This window comes from Serinus canaria, chromosome 25 (genome assembly GCF_022539315.1).
Source record: "Serinus canaria isolate serCan28SL12 chromosome 25, serCan2020, whole genome shotgun sequence".
Lineage (NCBI taxonomy): Eukaryota > Metazoa > Chordata > Aves > Passeriformes > Fringillidae > Serinus > Serinus canaria.
In genome coordinates this window covers 5854649-5880639 of record NC_066338.1, presented here as the reverse complement: position 1 = coordinate 5880639, position 25991 = coordinate 5854649, and the positions used below count along the sequence as shown (strand labels likewise).

Sequence of the window (25991 nt, the reverse complement as noted above, 5' to 3'; positions counted from 1 at the left end):
TTGGTTTAATTTTCGTCAGATCTGGTTTTAGCCCTGTGTTTCTTGATCTCCACAACTTGACTGTTTTCTACATCAATCCATTCAATTCTAGTCTTTGGGGGTTCTTACTCAATCCTACACTTTCCTGGAAATCATCTTCTCATTATTTTTAGAGTTTTTTATACACTTTTCCTTCCCTTTCCCACACTTTTTATACGCATTTGTGATAGGTTTTCCTCTTTTAACTCAAAGTCTTTCCCCGTTTATATCCGAGCAATTGACTTCACACTAAGAGCTCTTGTGAACCAAATTATGTCCTCTTAAAAGCGACAGCTTCAGTCACAGATATGTTCCTGCCTACAGTTCTCACTTATAATGAACCAACTCATCCTTCATCTGGATCCTATATACTTTTCTGACTGCCATTTTCCTTCCCTGTACTATGCAAAACCTTTAAGACATGTGGATGTTATTCCACCATGTTGCTTTTGGCAATAGTATAAATAATAAGTAGTTTCATCAATTACCAAGCGCCTCCATTTGCTCCTTGAATTAAAAAGCAGCCTCTTTTTCCTGGTGACACTGCGGGCACTATTTATCCAAGTACCATTCTCAACATTAACAGGCTGTTCTGGTTCCACGTTGCTCTTTCTGACACCCAGGAATATTTCATTTCCTATTGCCATAAACAAGCACAAAAATCAGTAACAGCTTTTCCCAGTTACCATCCTTTATCTCCAAACAGAGCACACACCCCTGAGCCCCTGCCAGGCCAGGGCATTTCCCAAAGCTGACATCCAGTCACACAAACAGGGACCTGGGGCCAGGCAGGAGCACAGAGCTGGAGGCTGAGCAATGCATTGATCAGGCCAAAGTCACAGCTCAAAGTGGCATTTACAAATAATCCAACAAACTTCAGTCTATTTAATCTAGAAAAAAACCCTGGTTTTGTTTACAGCTGAAAAATAATTTTATCTGTGAAAGAAAAAAATATTCTTTTTCACTAGAATTTAGAAAGCCAGTGAGAAGAGCAGATTAAAAGATATCAGCAATAAAGCAAAACTGTACTGCAGTAAGAGAATTTTGATGGCCTTGCCTGTGAACGCATTGATATCTTTGCACAATTTTTCTGTTACCAGAGAAACAACACTGTTAAGTTCCCTTACCACTAAATTCAGCTTGGACTGATTCCTTTCCTAGCAGTGTTGATAATAGAGTCTGGTCTGGTCACTCAGTAAAACCTAACTTTTCCCCTTTCAAGAAAACAAAAATATTTTTTAAAAATTGGTACAAGACAGTAGAGATAAAATACTTTTTTTTTTTTTTTTTTTCCCACAAATGTTCAACACAAGCAAAGGAAATTTCCGCCAGTGCCAGATACTCTATTTTCATATACACACCAGGTGAAGAGAATGAAATTAAATTAGAACAGCAACAGCTGCAAAATGTCCATGGATTTGCTTTCCTTCTTGATCTCCCCATGATTTGAACTGTGTGTGCTGGTATTTTTCTCTGGTACTTTTTATTTCTCTCCTCATCATTACTGGGCTCCTAATTATTTCCTACATGCTGTCTCTCACCAGCTGCCTGCTGTGATGATCATCTTTGCAGTACCCATCTCTGCCATTTCCATTTTGAGATTATTGCAGTAAAATATGCAACAAAACCTACAAAACTGACCAAAGCAGAAAACAGGAATGAGATACATGCTAGAACCTCAGATTCATGAAAGAACAGCAGGATTTGATGGAAATCTGTTTCCTTTGACTCATAAGAAGCGACAAAAATTTGGTCACTCCTGTTTTCAGCGTCCTTTGGGAGAGATGTGACTCTTTTTAACATCAGAACCTCCCCATTTCTGGACTTAGCATATCACCAGCCCCACTCTGCACTCCAGCCTGCCTCCAGTTCTGTTCTTGGCTCATTTCCCATCTACCGTTCCCCTCCATGTCAGTAAAAGTCTCTTTACATGGACACATATCCATGTAAAGACACCATCTCCTACAGAGAAAGGAGAAACTGTTCCCTACTTCTGATGTACTTCCTGAGATAAAGAAATTGGAACTGCACGTGGTTCTAGATGTGGACATGTATTTCCATAATCTCTCTTCCTTTCCAAAGGACCTTTAGTGATGGATTTGCATCTTTCCCTTTAATTGATGAAGGCGATCCAAGGAAATGAAAATCAAATTGCATTGAAGCCTTTTGTAATGGAACATTTAAAACAAGTGGGAAGCAGTCATTTCAAAATTGAATTGCTTAATCAAAATTCAAGACTCCAGAGCTATCAGCAGCCACAAATGTTTTTGCAATGGGTGACAAGATGGTAAACTATCAACAGATACTCTCCTCTATTGCAAAAGCAAGTGTCATTTATTTCAGAGTGGCACAGCCAGCAGACTGAGGAAAGTTATTATATGCTCAAGGCAAAATAAGCCAAGTGAGCTTTACTTGCTTGTTTTCAATTTGGCAGATTTTAAATTCTTTTGACAACAGAAGAGAGGCTGAGGATAGAACTCAGTTTGTGGAGGTGATTGTAGCATTATTTACAAGCAAAGAAATAACATTGACTGATTATTTATACATTATCCCATAAATTTTTCAGCCTAATTGGGATACTGAAAGAGGGCAGAGCTTCTTTGGTTTAGCTTTAAAATCCTCACTATCCCAGGGGTAATGACCAATGCTGTTTCCATGGAAAAGAGTCCAGAACTTTCCCCAGCTCTGATTTCCTCTATAGCATTGGCATTTGAAGGCAGCAGTGCAATTTTAGGGATTTAGACTGACTATTGCTTCACAGATTAAGTAAAAAAAAACAGTGTGACTTTCTGTTATTAAATGAATGTGAATAGGTGATGTCTTCATATATGTCCAGGTAAATTTTCTGACAGATTAGAATAATTGGACTGCAAAAACCATTAAAATTAACCTACAGTTACTCCTGAATAATGAAAGAACTCCCTCTCCAGGGAAAGAGATTTTCATTAAATCCTTATCTCATATAAATGAAGAAACACATTTTCCAATATATAAGGACAGCTTCAGTGCCTAGAAATCCCACTCAGTGTGACTGTAAGGAATATTCCTAAAGATGTACCCTTGATGCTTGCTACAACTACCCAGATTTTTCAGACTCAAGTGGTAGCTCTCTTGCCACTCTGAGAATTGTCAATAATGTACATGTCAGAAGATTCTAAATGCTTTGTTTCTTATGACAACTTCCCTCTGAGATAAGAAATATTCACACCCAAGGAGCTTTGCCTGCTGCTTATCTCATGTGTACAAAACTCCAGTTAAAAGCTGGAACTTCATTCCAGGCAAGGGAAACTTCTCATCTCTTTTAACAGGGCCAGGATTCCACCCACACACTTTCCCTTCACAGACATTCTGTAGAGTCCTCCAAATAAACCTAATTACATTCCACACATGGATATGCCGGGACAGAATGGGTAACAATTACAAGAGCCACTTTCATACTTAAAAAGCACAACAGATTGGTACAAAACCTTGCTGATGTCACGTCCCTGATAGAAGAACATTAATGCTCTGTCTTAAAATTGCTTGTGGGACTTATGCATCACCACAGAAGTCAATTGGATTTAGGTGGATGCTCTTAGCTACAAATATTTTCCCTAATTCGGTTGCCATTATGGAACTTCACTGTAAGCAAAGACAGGGAAGTTATCGTAAATTCTAGAGAGAGAAAGATTTAAAATATGACACACAAAGTTTGGGCAACCATTGCGTATACAGAAGAAAATACTATTGATGACTACTTTGTAAAAACCTGACACAACAGTGGATAATACCAAAACTGCACTGAACTTTCTCAGGATACAGGTGGGTCAGTCTAAGGCAGCACCAACACCGTGTGCTGGGGCAGGAAGGGCAATCTCAGATGGAGGCAGTTTTGTTGGAGCTTGCCAGCTGAGACAGAGATGGGAAAATAGCCCATTTTCTCTGGAGTTCACTGCCTGTGCAAACTCTGGGCTTGATAACATTGCCCATTTCTCTCTCTTTATGCACATTGATTTCCAATCCTCAAAGACTGGAATGTTCTCATTTGTCTTCCCAGGGAAAATCTATCAGAAATCCTGTTGTCCTCTCCTTTGAGGAAAAAGAAGAAGGAAGAAAGATCAGCCATTTCCTTTTTTTTAGTTCTGTCCCCCTGCAAGTTGTTCAAGAGTAAATTAGAGAAACTCACATTCATTTATGGAAAGGAAGATGTGGCATGGTTGGAATTGGCTGGTGGTGGTTGGTTTTGGGTTTTTTTTTTAATTGTGAGAAATGTAAAGTTTACTGCAGAGTTCACTGATTTCAGTGGAAAATGTGACAATGGCATAATGACAAAAAAAATTGAAAAATAGAAGGAAATGTGTCAGGAACAAAAAAGCACCAAAGCATCTGAATTATTGTAGCAGAACTCCTAAAGACTTGTTTAATGAGTATTTAAATATATTTGAAAGGTGAAAACACAGAAAGCTGTCTCAAGGAATGAAGAAGCTTTTCACAGCCACTTAAACTGTAATCTGGTAGTGAAAGCAACAGTGAATAAATAGGATTCCCAGAGCTAAGAATCATGGCTCAGCTGAAACCATTGGGGATGTCACTGAGATCAGGGCTCAGAGCAGCAATTTATAAAACACTAAAATATATTACCTTGCAGCTTACTGCACAGTGTGGCTTTAGTCTTTTCTTTGATACTTGAATTAAAATCTTCTATCAAATACTTCACCAAATGAATCCACGAGGGCTAAAATATTAAACAGGAAAGACAAGGAAGGGGAGAACGTTTGGGCTAAGCACCTAAAGCTTGAACCAAGTTCTTTGGGTCTGAATCATCTGGCCCACAGTTCTTTCAATGTAATTTTGACAGAGAGTTTTAAGAAAATGCTAATTACGCTGAAATTCTTCAGTTAAGTATCTTCATTTAAATACAGCAAACATATTTTTGTTACCAGCCTACAGAACAGTGATTCATTCTTTCTGTGAGCACCATCTGGCTGTTGGGATTGTTGCTATTTTACTTCTCAACATGTTTCAACAAATTTTCTTTTGACCATTTAGTCTCTGCCAGTGCCTTTGTGACTGAGAACAGGGGGCACTTGGTATTCTCAGCACATTTGTGTCACCCACAGGGGGTGCTGGGGCCTGTCCAGCGAGATGGAGAATGCACGAGGAGCAAGGTTTGTGTGGGGAAACAATTTCAGATGGGGCTTTCTTGGAAGGAAGGGAGATCCTTCCGGCTCAGAAGGGGAGGGCTCTTTCTATAGGTGCTGGGGTAGCCCCTGAGTGATTCTCAGGGGGTATTTCCTCCTCACTGAATAAATCCTGCATTGAACCAAAAGCAAAAAAAGCTTTGGAACAGATGGGAACACCCATGTCAGAGTGGTCATTTATGCTTAGGAGATCCGCAGGTTGGAGAAGAAATAAGGGGACTCTGGGAAATTAATTTTTAGGAAGAAAGATCACCCATCTGAAATACAAGTAGGTGAGGAAGGAGAACTTAAGACAACATGAAATTGCAGAGGAATACCCCATGAAAACAAGTAAAGTTGGTATTGAGGATGGATGTGAGCTCTACTTTGAACTAATATCTACCAGCAGGAGTCTGTGTCCATCACAGATAATGTTTAAATTCCATATTTCAGGGGAAAATTCCATACAACCAGCCATCACCTACTGTTACCAAGGCACTTGCCATCAACATGGAGAATTCAGAAAACAGTGAAGAACAGTCTAGAAAACACAGAACAAGTGCTGGGTTTAAACCTCTCAAGCAATTTACATTTTCAGCACCATGAGGCTTTGGAGCAAGATGTCACAGCTTTTCTGAAGCACTGTTTTAAAGGTGCTGTGAAATAAAAGCTGCTGTTTTAAACCTGTTTGATGACTTCATTCATCTCCTCCTGTTCTGATGATCAGCTCAGCAGCAGAACAATTCCCCCATTAGCTATCATCCCACATTATCAGAGGAGCATGAGCCTCTTGTGGAGGATAGATCATCAAGATGTATTGACAAAAAGCAGAGTTTACATTTCCTTTTTTTTTTAAATTTATCTCAGCTCTGTATCCCTGCTCCAAGTGAACCAGGTCAAAGGGGTTCAAACCAAATAAAATTAACACATGGCTATGATTTAATCTAAGAACACAATGAGAATGCCTTTGGATTCATTCAAATGCACAGGGACCTCAGTGCTTCTGAGCATTTGTGTGATCTTTTTGAAGAGAATATCGCTTTACAAGAAAACTGGAAAAATGATAACTTTTTAAAGTTCTGTTTGGAAAAAAAAAAACAACCCCAAACTTTCAACTAGATTAAATCAACAGGTGTAGATCTGCTGAAAAAAGAAATTAAACTGATTCAGAAAAAAACTTATTTACACATATTTGTTATTTGAATATATTCACCCATCATGAAGCTGATTAAGCAGAAGTTGATTCTGTATTAAAGATACAGTCTCAAGAACATAAAAATTCTCTACTCTCCTTCTGTTATTCTCAGCTGTGCTCAGAGAATCCCTGTGACATCAGCCAAACTGGCCAAACAAAACAGCCCCAGGTGTTCAGTAAGGCACCCTTGCCCAAAACTCAGAGGAAAAATATTTCCCTTCAGACTGGGAGCATTTGATATAAAAACTTCCAAGCTTAGATTTCTAGAAACCAAGAGAATAACTTCTAATATCAAATTCCTGATTCTGAGAGCATATTCCTTGCAGTAGATACATCTTGGGAAAGAGCCCTCTTAAGAACATATTTTAAAAGATAAAAGACTAGGAATTTTAATGATACATATACCAGATATTGAAATATCACATATATTCAAAGGCCAATAAAACAAAGTGTTTAAAAAGCCTCATGTAATCCCGTACTTCTAATGCAGAGGCACCTTCTTTGGGCTGTGCTGGAATGTGGTTTTCATGAACACCTGGAATAAGCAGTTCTATTGTACTTTCAGGGCTCAGAATTTTAACTACTGAACTATTCCTTGTTTTAGAAGTCTGAAATCATGGGTGCCTCCCACTCATAGCTGCCTGAGGATTAACATAAAAATTGACTGCAATCATTTGCAAGCTGATTTTTTACTCAAAAACATGTTAGGAACTAATTGTGTTGATGATACAAATTATCCAGGATTCCAGTCCTGAGCAAAAGTACCTCCTGTGGCTCATATAAAGGAATTTAGAAGATAATTGCTATCCTGTTTCTCACTGTACATTGAACTTTCAACTGCTTGAACATAATCAGCCTGATTATGCTTGGGCATTCAGTTGGGCAGACAATTAACCGCTCAAAAACAGTTTGACCCAAATATCGCACACTGCTGTAGACACAGAATGCAAACACTATCAAATAATGCAATTTTCCATCAATTTAACTTCCCTTCTGCAAAAAAAAAAAAAACCACCATAGGATCCTTTCATCTCTCAATATTTGAAATAAAAGCCAGAAAAGCACCAACTCTCCTTAGCAGCAACATTTCGCAGCACAGAATCTGAAAAAGTCAACCTGCCAGACAATAACACGTCAAGTAAAAATTCAAGTGAGGGCAAGGAAAATCATCTTCAGGTGAAACTGGCTCTTCTGCAAAAGCAAACTGATATTAAGAAGCAGCCTGGAACAAGGCATTGCTCAGCTATGAGAGAAAACATAATTCTTAAAAACCTATTCCCTACATTAGAGACAGTAGATCAACTACAAATCAGGTGCTAGCTTGGTTAGTACTCAGACATCGTAATATTACCACAATATTAGCATAACAATCAAAAAACACATTCCAGATATGCATTTTAACTCATTTACTAGTGTCAGCCATGCTCTGCTTTGATTCTATCAGTACATCCTGCTGCAAAAAGGTTCAGTTGGGTTTTCAACATCTTGTGAAATCAGCTCTTTCACTCACAGCTCACCACAGACCTCTGAACAGGAGGCAAAGATCTACAGCCTCTGGGGACAGCACGGTGGCTGGCAACTGTCCCCAGCTGTTCCGCGCCCAGAGCCTGGGCAGACCTTGGTGTGGAGCAATGTCCAGAGTCCTTGTAGTGGTGGCAGCTCCTCGTCCAGAGCACCATGGCCGGCCAGGGCTTCTCCTTGACGCTGCAGGTGTACCTGCTGATGCTTCTGGACCGGCCACTCGACCCTTCCAGCCGTCCTGAGCGGGACATGGGCACCTCGGGTCTCTGTCCTGAGGATCTGGAGCTGCAGGACATGGACCCTGAGGTGGCCCCGTGGCTGGACATGGCGCTGGTGTCCTGGACGTGCTTCCTGCTGGAAGTGGTGATCATGGGTATCGGCCTGGCATGGTACCTGGGCAGAAGGCTCTGAAGACGCAGGAGAGAGGTGAGGGAGGGGGGCAGGCTGGCAGGATGGGGCAGACCCCGAGGCTGCTGGGCCTCCTGGGCAGTGCCTTGGCGAAGGCCCAGCGTCAGAGGCGAGTGGAGCCTCTGGGCAGCAATGGAGCCGAGGCTGAGCCCAGCGATGGCACCGGGCAGTGGCGGCTGGAGCTCCGCTCGCTGCAGCCTCTGCCCCGGGCAGCCCAGCCAGGCCCCGGCCTCTCTGGCAGAGGCCTCAGCCCCGCTCCGCCCCTCCCATTGGGATCGCCGTGCTTTGCCTTGCAGGAGAAGCACGGGAGCCACTCGGCCCAGGCAGGGCTCCTCTGCTGCTGCCGGGGCCGCGGCTGCCCCAGGAAGCTGCTCCAGATGCTGAGGCAGAACCGTGCCCTGCTGCGGCTCTGCCTGCGGCGCCGCCCTCTGCAGAGGCCCAGAGCCAGGAGAGCAGCACGGAGCGCCCTGGGAGAGAGGAGGAGGCTCCGGCCCCCCTAAGCACCAGGGCCCGGCTGAGAGAGGAGGATCCCGGCCCCCCTCAGCACCAGGGCCCGGCTCAGAGAGGAGGATCCCGGCCCCCCTCAGCACCAGAGCCCGGCTCAGAGAGGAGGATCCCGGCCCCCCTTAGCACCAGGGCCCGGCTCAGAGAGGAGGATCCCGGCCCCCCTCAGCACCAGGGCCCAGCTCAGAGAGGAGGATCCCGGCCCCCCTCAGCACAGGGCCGGCTGGGAGAGGAGGATCCGGCCCCTCGCACAGGGCCGGCTGAGAGAGGAGGATTCCGGCCCCCCTCAGCACCAGGGCCTGGCTCAGAGAGGAGGATCCCGGCCCCCCTCAGCCCAAGGGCCTGGCTCAGAGAGGAGAATCCCGGCCTCCCTCAGTGCCAGGGCCTGGCTCAGAGAGGAGAATCCCGGCCTCCCTCAGCGCTGACCTCCAGCCCCAGTGCAGTGCGGAGCCTCGTGGGGATGGGTGACCAATGCCCAGCCCGGGCACTGCGACATCCCCATCTTAGGAGTTAGAGGCACCCCATTTTCAGTTGTAGCAGTCCCCGACACCTTTTCCACAACAAGTTGAAGTTTCTCTCGGTCTTCCCTTTCTCAAAGTTGAAGTATTTTAGGAATAAGTCACTTACCCCGTAGTCTTCTAGTTACCCTGTATTGTAGATTTTGCGAGTAGTCAAGTTAGGTTCAAGTAGTCAAGAATAAAGTTCACGTTTTCTACGCAGTGCTGTGTCCTTCCCTTGACATTCCATCTGAGAGGGCACACGGCGAGTGCTGGGTTTGCACGGGAGCTCCGGCCTGCCTGGAATGGAGAGCCCGAGTGCCCCAGCAATGGCTGCACGAGCGTGGAGGGCAGCTGCAGAGAAGATGGTGGGCAGTGTTCTCATGCCTCTGCCTTCCAAGGAAGTGTGGAGTCCATCCCTGTCTGCACTGTGCTGGGGGAGAGGTGCCCTAAAGGCCCTGGAGGTGTCTGGGGGGCCCCAGAAGGTGCTTGCAGGACTCTGGGGCACCAGGGAAGGAGCAGGATATATAACTAATCATATTCTGTGTGGAAAAACTTCTTAAAACAGATCTCTTCATCTGTTGCAACAGCTAGGCACCAGTTGCAAGAATGGACTTTGGTAATTTTCATTAATAAATCAATTTTGGAGGAGCAAGTGAGACAGATGAACTGTAACTGGAGCAAGACTGAGCCACCCCACAGTCTGAGGCAATGGCGTGGTACAGCAGAGGTGAAAAAGCAATGCTGACCTTGGTACTTATCAAGCACCAAAGGAAGAGGCTTTGTCCAGCTGGCCATGGCACTTTGATGAAGAAAACTTTGGTCTGCTGTGATGAGACAAGCTTGTTTTGGTCCACATAAAAATTGGGATGAGAGCTGTGAAAGATTTTCCTGCCTATGTGTTGGGGTGAAAGAATGTGCTGTGCTTCTGTCCTGCTGGAATCTCTTTGAGTTGGTGTTTTAGTGAGAGAAGAAGTGAGTTTTTTGAGATACTGTGGTCAAACCAGTAAGTGCTCAGATTTGAATATTGGCACCTAGTTTGGCCACTGAAGACATGGATACGCCTCTGAGAAAACAAGGAGTTAAAATCTGTGAACTCCGGGGGAAAGTCTCTTAAGTTCCAAGTTTGTAGAAAAAACCAGACCTCCCCATTCCTGGCTCCGAGCTGGGCAGTGGAGGGGAGCCATGCGGCAGAAGAAGTCGGCCGCCAGGCCGGGCCTTAGGCAGAGAAGAGAAGTGAAAGCCCCTGCAAGATCCAAGAGTAGAAGAACCCTGAGAGACATCGGATAGGCTCCCCCAGGAGGGAGAGAGAGGGAGAGCTGGTGTCTGTGCCGGTGCCACCCTGAAAATTTGATAGCACGGCTGAAGTGAAAGAGAAAGGGGGGGTTGCAGTGCCAGCAAGGCAGCCATGCAAATTCTAGACAGGCAGAGCCTGAGACTTTTAACCTCTTTCTTAGATGTTAGAAACCTTACAAAAGCTGATTCCTCCTAGAGTTGAATGAGACGACAAATAGAGATGAGATATGAGGTAAGAAGAAATAAGCCACCAGAGAAGCTGAAAAAAATCTTAAATAAGAAGAAGTGATAGAGTAGCCTTTAGCTGAACTCTTCTTGTATAGCCATAGACAGAACCATTTTTCCTGTGACACAGAGACTGCATTTAGGGGGGAAGCAATAGCTTAGAGCCAAGAGAGCACAGTGATGTAATGTGAAAGAGTGGCGTGAACAGAGACGACGAGTAAAGAAAGTAGTAGTAGTACTCTTCGTCTCCAAAGAAGAAAAAGAAAAAGATGACCTCTGTTCTCAAGACCCCTCGGCCCCAGGGAGTGAAATCTGGGGGGGGACAAGTGTCCCAAAAAAAGGAGACTGTGCTCTTTTTAAAACTCAACAAAGCACCCTTTAAAAAAGAAAACACTAGAAACAGCTCTAGTCCATGCAGTCTGGATCAGTCCATGGCAGATGGTGGGGCTGTGCTTCCACCCCTGGGGCAGTCGGTTCCAAGTGTACTGCACGCCTCTCCAGGAGAAAGCAAACTGAGGCCTGCATTCTGCAGGGGTGTACACTCTCTCTCTAGCTGTGAAATGTTGGGCTCTGACTTTGGGGCCTGTGACTCACTGGTGCAATGTGGGAACTCTTCCTCCTCACTTCCTCCCTCATCTCCTCTCTGAGTTCTTGGACCACGGCAGAGACATGAGCCTGCATTGGGCCATTGATCACACTCTCATAATTTCTAAGCTTGTTGGCAACAGAGCCCACTGTCTTTCAGTTGGTATCGGCATTAATTGTTGCAATGAAGGTGGTGTATTGAGATGGCCCCAGATTTGCCAGACTGTCTGGGGCAACAACACATTTGCCCTGTGCACCTGACCTTGTTTGGTTCATTATCATGCTGTCCATCCCTCCCAAAGAGTACCTCCAATACTGCCACTTCTCTCAGCTGTTGGATCCCTTCCTCCCCCCTCAGAGGGTCTTCCAGCACATTCTATGGCAGTGCTCCTGCATTCTCTCCCAATGGAGAAACCTCTCTCTCTGGCACTCATTAAATCTGCTCCCAGAAGGAAAGGGACCCTTGCTCTTACAAAAATCTGATTGATACCTGAATCCTGGGTGAAGGGTCCCAGATTCCTTGCCTCACCACCACCCAGTTGCACACCTGTACCCATAAGGTCCCAGACCCAAAGTAGCCAGCTTGTACAAGCCTCAAGTCCCGGTTGGACAATGTCTTTGTGCAGATTATGGAGACTTTCGTACACGAGAGACTCAGAGATGATCTCAACTCTTGTCTCTCCTGCAGGTTTGTGAGGGCCCTCCTTTCTTATCCTCATCTGAGTGCTCTGGCTTCATCTTAGATCTCCTTGTTTCCACTGGGGCAACTGCTGCTGGCTGTGATTGCCTTTGCAGTTCAGCTGGAACCTGGACAGATGTAACATCTGTGGGTTCCACTGCACCATCAGACTCTCCCTCTTTGAGGCAGGGGGAGGGTTTTTCACCAGCTGTGGAAATGTACTCCTTCAGCATCTGGCCCATCTCTTTCACTAGAACCCCCACCCAACCTGGGTGGTTCATTTCTGAGATGGGCTGTGGGGCAGGGTCAGGCTCTGGGGCAGCAGCATCCCTTGTCTCTGGGGTAGGTGTCAGTGTGGTTATCCAGGTTAATCTTCCTTTATCTCTGAATGCTAAATGAAACAGGCCTATCAGCAACACCAACCACTGTAAGGTATCATTAGCATTTAGAGTGGATCTGAACCCTTTGAAAACTGGTGGGAGACCCAAAACTCTTTGGCAGACCCAAAGAGCTGGGTGAAGGGCTGGGAGAAAATTTTTCCCAGTGTCATTTCCTCACAGTAAGTACCATTATTAAAGTAACCCCAAAAACATACACTTAATGTCTGATAGCTCTGAATCCATGTGCCTGCCTTCCAGAGGAAGTTAAAAATCCATTAATTCGTCATCTTATGAGGCCATAAAGCAAACTGGATAATAGCCACAGCAGCCTTAGTTATGGTTACTGTGTGTTCCCAGGGATGGCCAGGCTGCTCCTGATGGGGCAGAAGGAAGAGCTCCAGGCCCTCTGTGAGGGTGAGTGAGGGCAGCGGGCTGTCAGCAGGGGCTGGCTGGGCGAGCTGCAATCCCTGGGCAGGGAGCTGCAATCCCTGCCCCGGCTGTGGTGGGCTTCACTCCTTGTGTGGACGAGGGGTGGTGTGGGCAGAGCACACAGAGATTTCAGGGATGTGGGCAGGGGGATTCATGGCCAGCATCTCGCAGCTGATCCCTTTGGCCCCTCCTCTCTTGTGGCCATGGCAAGAGCTGGATGGGATGGCTCTGGCAGAAAGGTCTCCTTGGATTCCTGCACATCCAGGTTCTGACTGTGGCTCTATTTTTCTTTCTTTCAGCTCTTCAAGGCCTGAGCGAATACAACAGCTCCTCCTGCATAAGCATATTTGTTCAGGTGATGTTCGAGGGAGGAGCTGCAGAACTACTTTCATCTGCTGGCTCAGAGGAACCAGTGTCTCTTTAAGACCTTTCCTTTGCCTTCCATTAATAAACAGGTTGGCTTCTTTGCTTTACCTGCATCTCTGTGGAGCTGGAGAGATGCAAATCCGGAGCCTTGGGACACACAGGCCCCTCCTGCCATTCTCTTCCTCACTGTGTTTTGTGCACAGACACAGAGGAACAAGGGCAGATCAGGCTGGAAAGATCCCTGTGCTGAAGGTCCAGTTCCACAACACTGTGGAGTTACAGATCTTGCTGAGCACCCTGGAGTCCCTGGACTTTGGAAGAGCAAACCTGAGGATGCGCTGAACCCAGCTGTGAGGGATTCCATGGCAAGCATCCACGGAGGGAAAGTAATTTGGAATGCTGGAAGGTTTCAAGAACAGCTTCCTGAAAGCACAGCAGTGCTCCATCCCTGCCCAGGATCAGGGATAAGGCAGAACCAGAGACCATCTGGGCTTTACAGAGAGCTTTGGGTGTGCCTAAGGGCAAATGAAGCCGCAGCACGGTGCCTGAGACTCGGAGGCGCGACCGTGCCAGTGCCCGGAGCGCTGTGAGGCAGTGCTGGGATCCTGGGTGTGGTTCTGGTCCCACATCCAGAGGGGATGGCAGCCCCAGGCTCAGACCCAGTCAGAAAGCCAACCAAGTGAGACCAGAGGGAGGGCACGCTTCCAGTTTCTCTTGGGCATGGCTGCAAAACAACTCCTGCTGCTTCTTCCTTCACCTGTGTTTGGGGTGTGCTGGTGGCAGAGCCAGCCAGGTTGTGCTCTGTGTTCCAAAGTCTGTTGGGAGCGGGCATGAAAAGCTCTGCATGCACAGCAGAGAGTCCTGGAATTTGCTGGCAAGAGCGTCCTGCAGGAACAGGGCTCTGGGCACTGTCTGGGAACAGCCTGGTTTTGCTGCTGTGACCACAGGCAGGAGTTGAGGCAGGTGAAGAGGCAGTGGGCAGCTTGTGTTTGTAGAGGGCCTGGGGCTGCACCTCTGAACCTCCACCTGGAAACACACTTGGGGGAACACGAGCTAGAGCTGGAGTGCCTGTCCTGAAAGGACCTGAAGTCATTCAGCCTTGCCAGCATTTCTTAAGAGTGTATTTGTGTTACACAGGAAAGCTACACATTTGGGGAAATGCCTTTGGAGGAAAGGGGCTTGCTTCTCAAGGAAAGTGCTTCCCAGGCAGCTCCCAGTGAGATGGGAAGGGTAATCCAGCAACCATAGGCCTGGCAGCCTGAGCTTGCCACCGAGGAAGGCCTTGGAGCAGATCCTCCTGAGTGCCATCCCATGGCATGTGCAGGGAACCAGGGGGTCTGCTGGACGGTGGGAAAACTCTACGGAGGGACAGGGACAGCTGGGGGTCCTGGTGGGGTGTTGCTGTATTTTGTCTGGGAGTTTGGGGGTGTTGGTGTTGGTGGGGTGTTGGGGAAGGAGTTGTCTGCAAGGTGAGAGGTCTAGGCTGGAATCTGAGTCAGTATGAAGGCAGCATCTGTGGTTTGGCACAGCTTTGGTTACGGAGGACAGAAAGAATATCTGTGACTATTCTTGTTCATGGTCCTGATTCTCCTGTAGGTAACAAGAGGGGAGAGCTGTTTTTTACTGGCCACTTAGATATCTGTACCAGGGGGAGGGTTAGCCCTTTTGCCATCTACTCATTTGTTTGGGCTACTTTTGTAACACTGAGTAGACTTTAATTTCTTGAAAGCTTTTATTCTTTAAGAGAATTAGGATAATATCATCCCTTCATAGAAAACCGTTAACAAACCAAAGAAAGGCCCTTGTTTTACCTCTGTGCAGTGTTATTTTAAGTGACTCTCAGTGGATGATGTTAAGGCAAATGAATTGCTGCTTTGAGACAGGAAGCAAAATTCCAACTCGTCACCTTCTCAGGCCATCCCAATGAAGTTGGGAAGTTTGCAAATTTTTGGAACTACTTGAGTTCAGCAATGGGAAATAAAGCTTTCCTGAAATGAGGATTCTTAAATGCCAGATTCTTCTCTGCCCTTGCCACTAAGGTGTTTTTGTGCTTAAGGAAATTACTTCAATGAGAAAATAATTTCAGCATGGAGTGAGAGCTTCTGACCGCGACCAAGTGTTGCCAGCAGTTGCTCCAGGTGCTCCTGCCAACAGCCCCTGCAGGAAGGAGCACAGTCCCCAGTGCACGTGGGTTTTGGCTCCCTCTGGCACAGAAGCCCCCTGGGGGCACAGGTCTCTGGGGCAGGAGATGAGCCCAAGTGCTGCCAGGGCTTGGGGGGTGGCAGGTCTGCTTGGGCAGGGACTCTGCCACCCCTGCTGATGTCAGCGCTCCCCAGGCCGCAGGGGTCAAAGCAGCATTCGTACCCTGGCCCCCACATTCCATGTCCATGCCACACCAGTGGGTTTAGGATGGCCACCAGCCAGGACGTGTCCCAAGGAGGCTGAGCCAGCTTCTGTGGAAGGCCCCGTGCCCTGCCCAGCAGAGTCCTGGGGGCTCCTTCTGCTGCCCTGAGCCCACAGAGCAGGGCAGTGTTTGCTGATGGTTTGAGCTGTTCCTAAAGACCCTGTCGGGCTGTCTTAGACATTTGGGGTGAGAGATTCTTTCAACCTGGGCCACTTTGGGTGGACTGGGGCCAGTCCCAGGGCAGGCAGCAGTGTGTCCAGGGGCCCTTTGTGACATGGGGCAGCATGGCCACCGTGGCATAGAAGGGGTGTCCAAGGGCCCTTTGTGACACATGGTGACATAGGAGCTGGCAGTGACAAGAGCACACCACAGTGCTTGGAGCAGGAGACGGGACAGGACGGGACAGAGCGGTGCCGTGAGGAGCCCCCACACAGCGCGCTCGTTCGTGTCCAAACCGGAGCCTTTCCGAGGCATTGTTCCTGCAGCTGAGCTCGAGGCCTGACCACAGGACTTGCCGACCCGTGGTCACCCTGAGGCTTCTCTTCTGCAGGTGCCCTCGAGGGCAGAGAGTGGGACTTGGTGCCCCAGAGGCATCTCCCATCCCTGCTGCCAGTGCCCTCGAGGCCAGACCACAGTCCTTGACAGGAGTCTCCTGTCCTTGTGGCAGGAGCCCTTGGGACCGAGTGCAGGACTTGCTGTCCTGTTGCCTTCCTGAGGCTTCTTTATTAAAGGTGCCTTCCAGGCACAACTGCAGGACTTGGTGACTTGGAGCTTTTCCAAGGCATCTCTCCTGCAAATACCAACAAATCCAGTCAGAGACATGGAGCAGAAACCCCCGAGAGTGCCCAAGCTGGCCTGGGTGGAGGAGGAGGAGGAGGAGGAAGAAGACCCTGAAGCTGCCCCAGCACAGGAGACTGAACAGGTGGTGCTGTTCCAGCCACTGCAGGAGGGTGAGTGGCAGAGCTGACCCGCAGGACTGGTGCCTGCAGCCGCCTTGACCCGATGCCATGCCATGCCATACCATGCCATGCCATCCCCTGGGGACATGCTCACAGACAGGGTGGAAGAGGGGCCAGGCAGACACCCCACAGTGGCGGTGCTCCATCCTCCTAAGGCATCCCAGGGCTTTCCCAGCCTGGGAAGCGCAGGGCTGGGCTGTGTTCTCTGGCCTCTCCCGCAGCCCCTCAGCTCTGTCTGCTCTCACTCTTTGCCAGATGCAGCCGTGGAGGGCACACCAGAGCAGGAATCCAGCCGTGGCCGATTCCGCAGCACAGCTCAGGTACCTGCAGCCACCCCAGCTGGGCTGGGCCTGCTGTCCCTGCTCAGCCGAGCACCGTGTGTGCAGCATTCCATGAAACATCCCTGCCTTCCTGCTCTTCTCCTACAGTTCATCTGCAAATTCATCCAGAGAATGCAGGAGGAAGAGACCATCACCATGGCTGCTGGGCTCAGACCATACTCACCAATTTTTCAAACTAAGACCAGTGCTGCCCTGCTGTCTATGCTTGTAGAGGAAGATTTTTACAATCCAGCTCAAGTAAGCAGCCTGTGCCCAGGGTTTGATTCTCTCAGGAATTGCTTGGCCTCCCAAGCAACGCATGCGGGTTGCTGTGAGCCTTTGAGGCCACATGGCAGTGTGGTGGGAAGGGAAGCACTTCCCTGGGGAAGCTGGGGACATTGCTTCCTCTGGCAGCTTTCCAAATCTCCCTTTGCCTTCTCCAGGTGCCCGCCATGGTCAGGTACATCCACCAGTGGCTCATGGCCAATGATTCTGATGAGCACAGGCTGGACAAGCCCCTGCTGGATCTCACAGAAGCACAGCCAGATGACGCAGTGGTGACGCTCCTGCGTCTGGCCCCGTCCTGTGACAGGTATGGGGCCCACCTGCCCAGAGGGCTCAGGACTCCCCAACCCATTACCCTGTATAGCAGTCCCACATGTCTGACCAACAGAGAGTTCCAGGGCCCTCTGGCTGCTCCCTTTCCCAGCCCTGCCATGTCACCCCCTGAGTCTGCTGCCATGCTCTCTCCCTGCCCCTCAGGGGTCTGTCCCCAACAGGCTGGGCTGCCTGGCTGCTGCAGGCGAGGGGCAGTGGGCAGAGGCAGAACTGGCAGCCAGCTCAGCTCCCTGCGATGCTGTGTCTGAGACTACCTGAGACAGAGCTCTGACCCCACAGAGCTGCCATGGCCATGTGGAAGACCATCATGGGCTCAGCCAGGACTGCGGAGCTGGTGCAGCTGACACTCCTGGATGTGCTGGGGAGCTGGCCAGAGTACAGCACGTGCACCTCTGATGAGGACGAAACGGGTGTCTTTGCCCTGGCTGTGAGTTTCTGACACTGGACTTTGCTGGCCCCAAGGCCGCCTCTCCAGCAGCTCTGCTTCCTCCTTCCCCCACTGCATCTCCCTGCCTCAGGCGCTGGCCTGAAACCTGGCCCGGGGGCAGCTTCAGGCCCACCAGGCCTGTGCTCCCCCTGCGTCTCTCTGGGCCTCTCTCTGCCAAGCTCAGGCCCTGCCACACGGACACCTCGGCACTGAGCGCTGTCTCAGGGGGGCTTTGTCCTTTGCAGGCAACCGTGGTGATGTGGAAGATCCTCCAGGTGCCCTGTATCCCACGGATATTGAAGGTGTATTTCCCCCGCCTCTTTGTGCATCTGCTCTTCCAAGTGTTCTTCAGCACTCTGGATATGCCAGAGGAGGTCGATACCTTCTGGAAGGAATGCCAGGAAGAGCACGGCCTTGCCACCAGCCCAAACAGGTGCTCCATCCTGTTTCCCTTCCATGTGGCCTGGGAAGGAGTCAGTGCTGCCAGTGTGACCTGGGCTTTGCTCTGCACACAGGTTTGCAGTGCAGACCCTGAAGTCCCTGCTCTGCCTTCTGCGCTGTGAGGATGTGGTGGTGGCAATGGAACGCAGGCGTGGCTGGGACACGCTGCTCTCTGTTGACACCCACCACTTTGCCGTGGCTCTGCTGGGCAGGTGAGACCCCACTGCCCACTGCCTCTGACATTTGTGCTCTGTGCCCAGGTGCCCCACACAGTCCCCATGGTTGTGGGCTACAGGGCCCTGTCACTGAGGGACGGGGCCCTTTTCCAGCCAAGCACACTGGAAAAGGCAGGGAGAGGAGGGTACCCATGAGCAACCAACTCCCACATGGCCCAGGTTCCCTTGCTGGAAGGCTGGTGGGAAAAGAAGAGAACTCTGTGAGTCACTTCTGGGAGAGGTTTGCCCACTGGCTCAGGGTCTTGTTTCCTTTTTCCTCTTGTCAGAGAAATTCGCCAATCAGACATACACTTTTCTTCCGAGATTGCATTCTACCTGCTCAGCATGCTCGGCAAAGAAATGCCGTACTGGGATTTCCCTGCCCTGGCATTCCTTGTGGAGGTGAGCCTCAAGGCCAGCACTGCCTTGCTGAGCTGCCTCCCAGCTCTCTGTCCTCTCGTAGCCACAGCTGCCAGGACGGTGCCCGTGCCCTGTGCTGCTGCCTGGGCCCAGCCCTGTGCGGTTCTGGGCTCTTGCTGGACAGGTCCCCAGTCACTGCCCTGTGCCTTTCAGGTCCTCGAGTGCCTGGATTTGAAGGAATGCAGTGACAGTGTTCTGGAGATCATGTCACAGAACCTGCAGAGCGAGCACAGGGCGAGGCGTTACTTGGCCCTCAGAGGCCTCGTAGTGCTGGGCAAGAATCCCTTGATGGTGAGGAGGGGACAGTGGCTGAAGCTGTGCAGGCAGCGTGGGGCTGGGCAACGCAGTCGCTTGGCCTTGCCTGGGTTTTGGGAGCTGGGGCAGCTGCTCCCAGCTCTCCTGCCTCCCACTTCAGCTGTACGAGTGCTTCGGGACAGGCCTTTGGCCTCTGGGCCCTGCAGCAGCAAGGTGGTGTTTCAGAAACTTGTGTTCCACGCAGGCTGAAAAAATGGGGAGCCTGACTGAAAGTCTTGTGGAGCTCCTGGAGGAAAATGACAGTGACATGGTCAGGATGACCATTCTTCTACTCCGATATTTGCTCCTGGATAATGGTGCCCAAATACCCACCCCCATCGCCCTGCAGCTGGCTGAGGCGCTCCTGCCACTCTTTGACTGCGTAAGGCTCTGTGCCCACGGCCACGGCCACTGGCTGCTGCCCGGACACTCCACTGCCCTGTGGAGATGCAGCCCTGTGCCCTGGGGGGCCTGAAGCAGCTGATGCTGAGGTCTTTTGCCCTTCCTTTCATACAGGATGATAGCCAGGTGCAGCTGAGCTCCATGTGTGTCTTTCAAGAGATGCTGGACTTATTAACGCCAGAGGGAAGAAAGGCCCTGAAGTCACACGTGCGCCAGAGCCTGCTCCCACTCTACTTCCACTGCCATGATGAGAATCAGCTTGTAGCTGAGGTGAGGACTTGTGGCCGGCTGCTATCCCCCTGACAGGGGGCTGGGCTGCCTCCTGCCCTGGCACTTTGCGGGCTGCAGCCTCCTCCAGGCTGTGAGACTGGGATGCTCCTGTGCCCTGGCCTGTGGGGCCATCTCCACATCTCTGCTGCTCCCCAGGCCTCCCGGGAAATGCTGCATTCTTCAGCCAGATTCCTGAAGAGGAGGCGTCTCGATCAAGTGCTACAGGTGGATCAGACATGGAGGTTCGGCGAGAGCCTGGTAAGGACAGCCAAGAATGCCCAGCCTCAGACTGGAGAAGGCCCTCAAGGGCGGTGATCAGTGTGCTGGGCTGGCAGCTGTGCCCCTGCCCGCTGCTGCACGCAGAGGCCGCGCGGGCTCTTCTCCAGGCTCCTGTGGGCCAGAGCCGGCACTGCGGCTCCCCGGGCAGCAGCCGGCCCTCTGCCCCCTCCCCTCGGGAGCCCGGCGCCAGCGGCTGCTGGCCGCGCCTCAGGGCTGTGCGGGCAGGGGAGGCCGGGGCTGGGCGCAGACAACTCCCGGCCCAGGGGCTGAGCCCGCGCCAACCCTTCCTTCCCTCCTACCGCTCTCTCCAGCTGGCAGAGGACAGGAGCAGAGCGGCCGAGCACCTGCGCCGGGCCCTGCGCTACCTGCAGAGCCCACAGGAGCCCCTGCGAGAGGCGGCCATCAGGTTCATGGGTGAGCCACGAGCCCGGGCTCCCTCCCCGGCCCGCCGCAGCTCGGCCCCAGCCCCGCCTGCTGCCCCGGCAGTGCTGGCCGGGCCTGGCGCCGTGGAGCCCCGGCTGGGCTCGGCGCTGCTGCCGCCCTCTGGCAGCCGTGCCCTTGGGCGGCAGCGTGCGGCCAGGGCCCGGGCTGAGCCCTGCCGGGCCAGCAGGCCGTGTGGCCACAGCGCCGGCAGCGCCGCTGGCAGGGAGCTGTGCCGCTGGGGCCGTGACAGGCTCTGTGTTCACAGGGATCGCCGGGCAGAGCTTGAGGGGGCAGCAGAGAGAGCTCCAGCTGATCTGCAGTGGTGAGTGAGGGCAGTGGGCTGGCACCAGGGGCTGGCGAGGGGAGATCTTCGAGCCCTGCCCTGGTGGCATAGGGCTCTGCTCCCGTGGGCTACGTATGCCTTTTGTGTCCATTTCGGGGCTATGTGTGCCTTTCATTTCCAGCAGCTTTGGGCTGATCCCCTTGGTCCCTGCTCCCTCCTGGCCATGGCAAGAGCCAGCTGGCATGGCCTTGGCTGGGTGCTCTCCGGGGATCCCAAGAGATCTGGGATCTGACCATGGCTCTCTCTTGCAGCCCTTGAGGACCAAACAAATGATGTCAGCCTCGCCGTTGGAAGCCTGGCAATTCAAACACTCTGCGTCCTCAAGTCAGTAGGCCCGGCTCCCATCTCCATGTTCCAGCGGCTCCAAAATCACCTGCGCAGGGCATGGAAGAGTCGGCCTCGCCTGTCACAGCTCGGCTGCCTGCCCTGCCGGAGCTCTGTGGAGAGCTGATCCCAGAAGCTCTTATTGCTTAAGCCACCTGAGTCAGGAGGCATTTCTTTTTCTTCAGAAATGTTCTTTTCTTTGTTTTTCTTGGTTTTTTGTTTTCTTTTACAATGTAAATATAGAATGTTTTATAATACACAGCCTGCCAGGATCTTTCTTTTGCTGCCCAGGATCGGCAGGGCATAGGGGAAGCAGGGAAAAGGGTGCTTGTACTTAGCATCCTGCCCTGGCGTTCAGTGCCGCAGGGAAAATGGCCAGAAGCCCCTTGGTCTTTGGTGGTTCTGCTGAAGCCTTTGTGCTGCCGACAGAGCGGCCGGGCAGGGGCCGGAGCGGTGCCTGGAGATGGCCACAAGCCCTGTGCCAGGCAGGAAGCGCCATCCGTGTCCTCCTGCCCGTGTGCTGCTGCCTGCGTTGCTGAGGGCTCTGAGGTGCCTCTGGCTGGGGCTCCTCTGGAGCTGCTGTGGGGCTGCGGCGCTGCTGCCGGGCAGCTTGGCCGGGCTGGGGGAGATCCTGAGGGGCTGGGGCACTGGGAAGCCCTGAGCAATTGGGTGTCAGAGGCCACAAGCAGACCCCTGGCAGCCGCCTTGCTCAAGCTGGAGCTGATATGCAAGACGGATCCTGGGCGCTCTGGAACTAACAGCATCAGTGTTTTGGAAACCAAAATGCAGGGAATTCTCAGACCTTTGGTCTTGTCAGCAGAGCTTAGAATTAAACACAGGATTTCATCGGAGACCTTGGAAAGGGCTTCCAAACTTGGGTGCTAGAAGCGAGAATGTGGATTTATAGTTTATAGCAGAGACACGTGGAGGAAAGTTGATGTGGAGGAAAGTTTAAAGTTGTAGAGTTCAAGATTTAGAAAAACTAATAGTTAAAATGGTAAACAAGAAGCTTAGGATGCAGTGCCGTAGGTTTGTGTGTAATAACACGGTTGGTTGGCTAAGGAAGCTGGCACTGTAGCATGAGTCCATAGGAGGAAATATTGAAGGATTGTGCAAGGGCCCTGGCTGGCACGCTGCAGCACGGTCACCGTGGCACAGAACGGAAGCCGGTGTCCAAGGGCCCTTTGTGACATGTGGGAAATAGAAGCTTGCCCAGGAGCTCAGAACACACAACAGCACAGAACGGGACAGAGCGGTGCCGTGAGGAGCCCCCGCACAGCGCAGTCGTTCCCGTCTGACCCAGAGCTTTTCTTTGGACCTTGTTCCTGGGGCTGAGCTCAGGGCCTGAGCACAGGACTCAGTGACCCGTGGCCTTCCAAGTCTTCTGTTCTGCAGCTTCCCTCAAGGGCAGAGCATGGGACATGTTGCCCCGGAGCTTTTCCAGGACATCTCTCCCGCAAGTAGCTCCAGTCAGTGACATAGAGCAGAGACCCCCTAGAGTGCCCAAGCTGGCCTGGCAGGAGGAGAAGGAGGAGGAAGAAGGTGCTGGAGCTTCCCCAGCACAGGAGACTGAAGAGGTGGTGCCGTTCCATCCACCGCAGGAGGGTGAGTGGCAGAGCTGGGCCGCAGGGCTGCAGCCTGCAGCCCACTTGGCCCCATCCCATGCCATCCCATGCCCTGGGGACATGCCCACGGACAGGACAGAAGAGGGACCGGGCAGACACCCCACAGTGGCCGTGCTCCATCCCCCTGGGGCATCCTGGGGCTCTCCCTGCCTGGGAAGCGCAGGGCTGGGCTGTGTTCTCCGGCCTCTCCCGCAGCCCCTCAGCTCTGCCTGCGCTCGCTCTTTGCCAGATGCAGCCGTGGAGGGCACAGGAGAGCAGGAATCCAGCCGTGGCCGCTTCCGCAGCACAGCTCAGGTACCTGCAGCCACCCCCACCTGGGCTGGGCCTGCTGTCCCTGCTCAGCCGGGCACCGTGTGTGGAGCAGAACATGAAACATCCCTGGCTTGTTGCCCTTCTCCTACAGCTCGTTTGCGAGTTCCTCCGCAGCGTCCGGCAGGGAGAGACCAGCACTGAAATAAATAGGGCAGGAGATTTTTCTCCTTTTCGATGCCTTTATTAAAAGCAATCATCTGACGTTGGGAGGTAAGATGGGTCTGCGGTCACACCTTTGTCGCTCCCAGGAGTGGCTCCCAGGAGGAGGAGGAAAATGCAGCTTCATCGACTTCATCAGGAGCCCCTGTTTGCATTGCACAGAGCAGGGGGTGCACCCCCATGCTGTTGGTGTGGGGACATGAACCTGAGGGAGCACAAATGCCATCAGCCCCTGGGGCCAGCAAGGGCTGGGGGACACCAGGGAAACCACTCAGCTTTGTCCTGGCCTCTGCAGTCAGCCAGAAAGTTTGTTCCCATCAGCTGGGAGTTTCCTGTCCCACTGCAGACGCTGTTGCTCAGAGCCAGGGCTGCCTGGCAGCCACCCCCAAACTGCCCTCAGCATTTCCTTGGCTTCACCTTTGCTCTCTTTACTCTTCCCTGCTACAAATTTCTTCCTCTGGCCCACCCCTATTCCCACTCCTTTAAACAGCCCATCCCTGTTTGCCCTTTCCTCTCTGGTCCCACTCCCCATTGCAGTTCCTGCCTTGGCACCATGGGAACGTCCCTTGGGGAGCAGGATCATCCCACAAGTGCTGCAGGAATTGTCTGCAGGCTCCTCCAGTTTCTCCTGCTCTCCCTTGCCAGAGGCACCACAGGCCATGGGGGCACATCTGGGCTGCTGTGTCTGGCTCTGGGGCTCCCTGTTCTGGGCAATGAGGAGGAGCTGCAGAGGCTCTGCAGGACTGACAGGATGGGCTTTGGGGCTGGCAGGAGAAGCTGAGGGACCTGGGCTGCTGGAGCTTCTGGAGAGGAGGCCCAGGGTGAAATGCTGAAATGCTCCAAGGGTGGTTTCAGAGAATCACAGAATCAGCAATGTTGGAAAAGGCTTTGGAAATCATCAAGTCCAACCTGTTCCCTGACACTGCATTGTGTCCCCTGAGCCTCCTCTTCTCCAGGATAAACAACCCCAGCTCCCTCAGCCGCTACTCACAGGACTTGTGTTCCAGACCTCTCCCCAGCCTTGTTGCCCTTCTCTGGACACGTTCCAGCCCCTCCATGTCCTTCCCAAATTGGGGGGCCCAGAACTGGACACAGCACTCGCGGTGCTTCCCAAACAGCACTGAGCAGAGGGGAAGAATCACTGCCCTGCTCCTGCTGGCCACACCATTCCTGATCCAGGCCAGGAGCCATTGGCCTTCTTGGCCACCTGGGCACACTGCTGGCTCATGTCCAGCCTGCTGTCCATCAGTCCCTGCCGGTCCCTTTCTGCCTGGCTGCTGTACAGCCACTCTGTCCCCAGCCTGTAGCCCTGCAGGGGTTGTTGTGGCCAAAGTGCAGGACCCAGCACTTGGACTTGATAAACCTCACCTTGTTGGATTTGGGCCTTGGATCCAGCCTGTCCAGGGTCCTGTGCAGAGCCCTCCTACCCTCCAGCAGATCAGCACTCCTAAAGAACTTGGTGTCACCATGGTTCCCTGAGGCCCCAGAATTTCCCAATTGTCTCCATGATTTCACGAGGCCTCCCAGTGTCACAATGTTCCTTTGGTTCCATGGGACCCCTTGGTGTCACAAAGTCCCTTGGATCCTTCGTCCCCACAGTGTCACAATGGATCCTTTGTCCCCCAAGGCCCTGCAGTATCACAGTGGATCCTTTGTTTCATGAGGTCTGGCAGTGCAGCAATGCTCTCCTTGGTTCCACAGAGTCACAGTGGCCTCTTGGTCCCAAGGCCACCACGGTGTCAAACATGTTTCTTTCATTCCAGGAGTCCCTGAGGAGCAGCACTGGCCCCTTGGTTCCATGGGGCCCTGCAGTGTCACAATGGCCCCATCATGACACCAGGTCCTGCTCTGTCACAATGCTCTGCATGGTTCCACAAGGCCCTGCAGGGTCACAGTGGCTCTTGGTCCATGAGGCCTCAGAGTGCCACAAGGAATTCCTTGGTGCTGCAGTGTCACAATGGAGCCCTGGTGACACAAGATCCTGCAGTGTCACCAGGGACCCTTGTTCCATGGGGCACCACAGTGTCACAATTGTTCCCTCAGTTCCCAGAGTCCCTGCAATGGAGCAATGGCCCCTTGATTCCATTGTCCCCAGGCTCTCCCAAGGGTCTCCTTGGTTCCACAGCGTCACAATGGCCCCTTGGTTCCACAAGGCCCCACAGGGTCACAGTGGCCTCTGTGGTTCCACCGGGACCCAGACTGTCACCATGGACTCCTTGCTTCCATTCAGCCCCACAGTGTCACCATGGCCCCTTGGCTCTGTGCTGCCATGTCATACACAGTGTCACCATGGTCCTCTCAGTGCCACCAGGCCCTGCAGTGTCACAATGGCCTCTTGCTTCCCCAGAGCCCTGCAGTGTCACAATCATCCGAGAATCAGCCAGGCTGGAAAAGACCTTGGAGAGCATCAAGTCCAACCTGGGAGCCAACACCACCTTGTCACCAATGCCATGGCACTGAGTGCCACATCCAGTCTTTCCTTAACACTCCCGGG

The 25991-nt window shown here is 51.6% G+C and overlaps 1 protein-coding gene and 1 pseudogene across 1 annotated transcript in view; one reads left to right on the top strand and one right to left on the bottom strand.

The window, feature by feature from the left end:
• LOC115485198 (uncharacterized) overlaps positions 1 to 25991 on the bottom strand; it is a 2106330-nt gene that overhangs the window by 587840 nt on the left and 1492499 nt on the right.
• The window catches only part of LOC103825013 (zinc finger protein 208-like), a 742626-nt pseudogene that overhangs the window by 255202 nt on the left and 461433 nt on the right, over positions 1 to 25991 (top strand).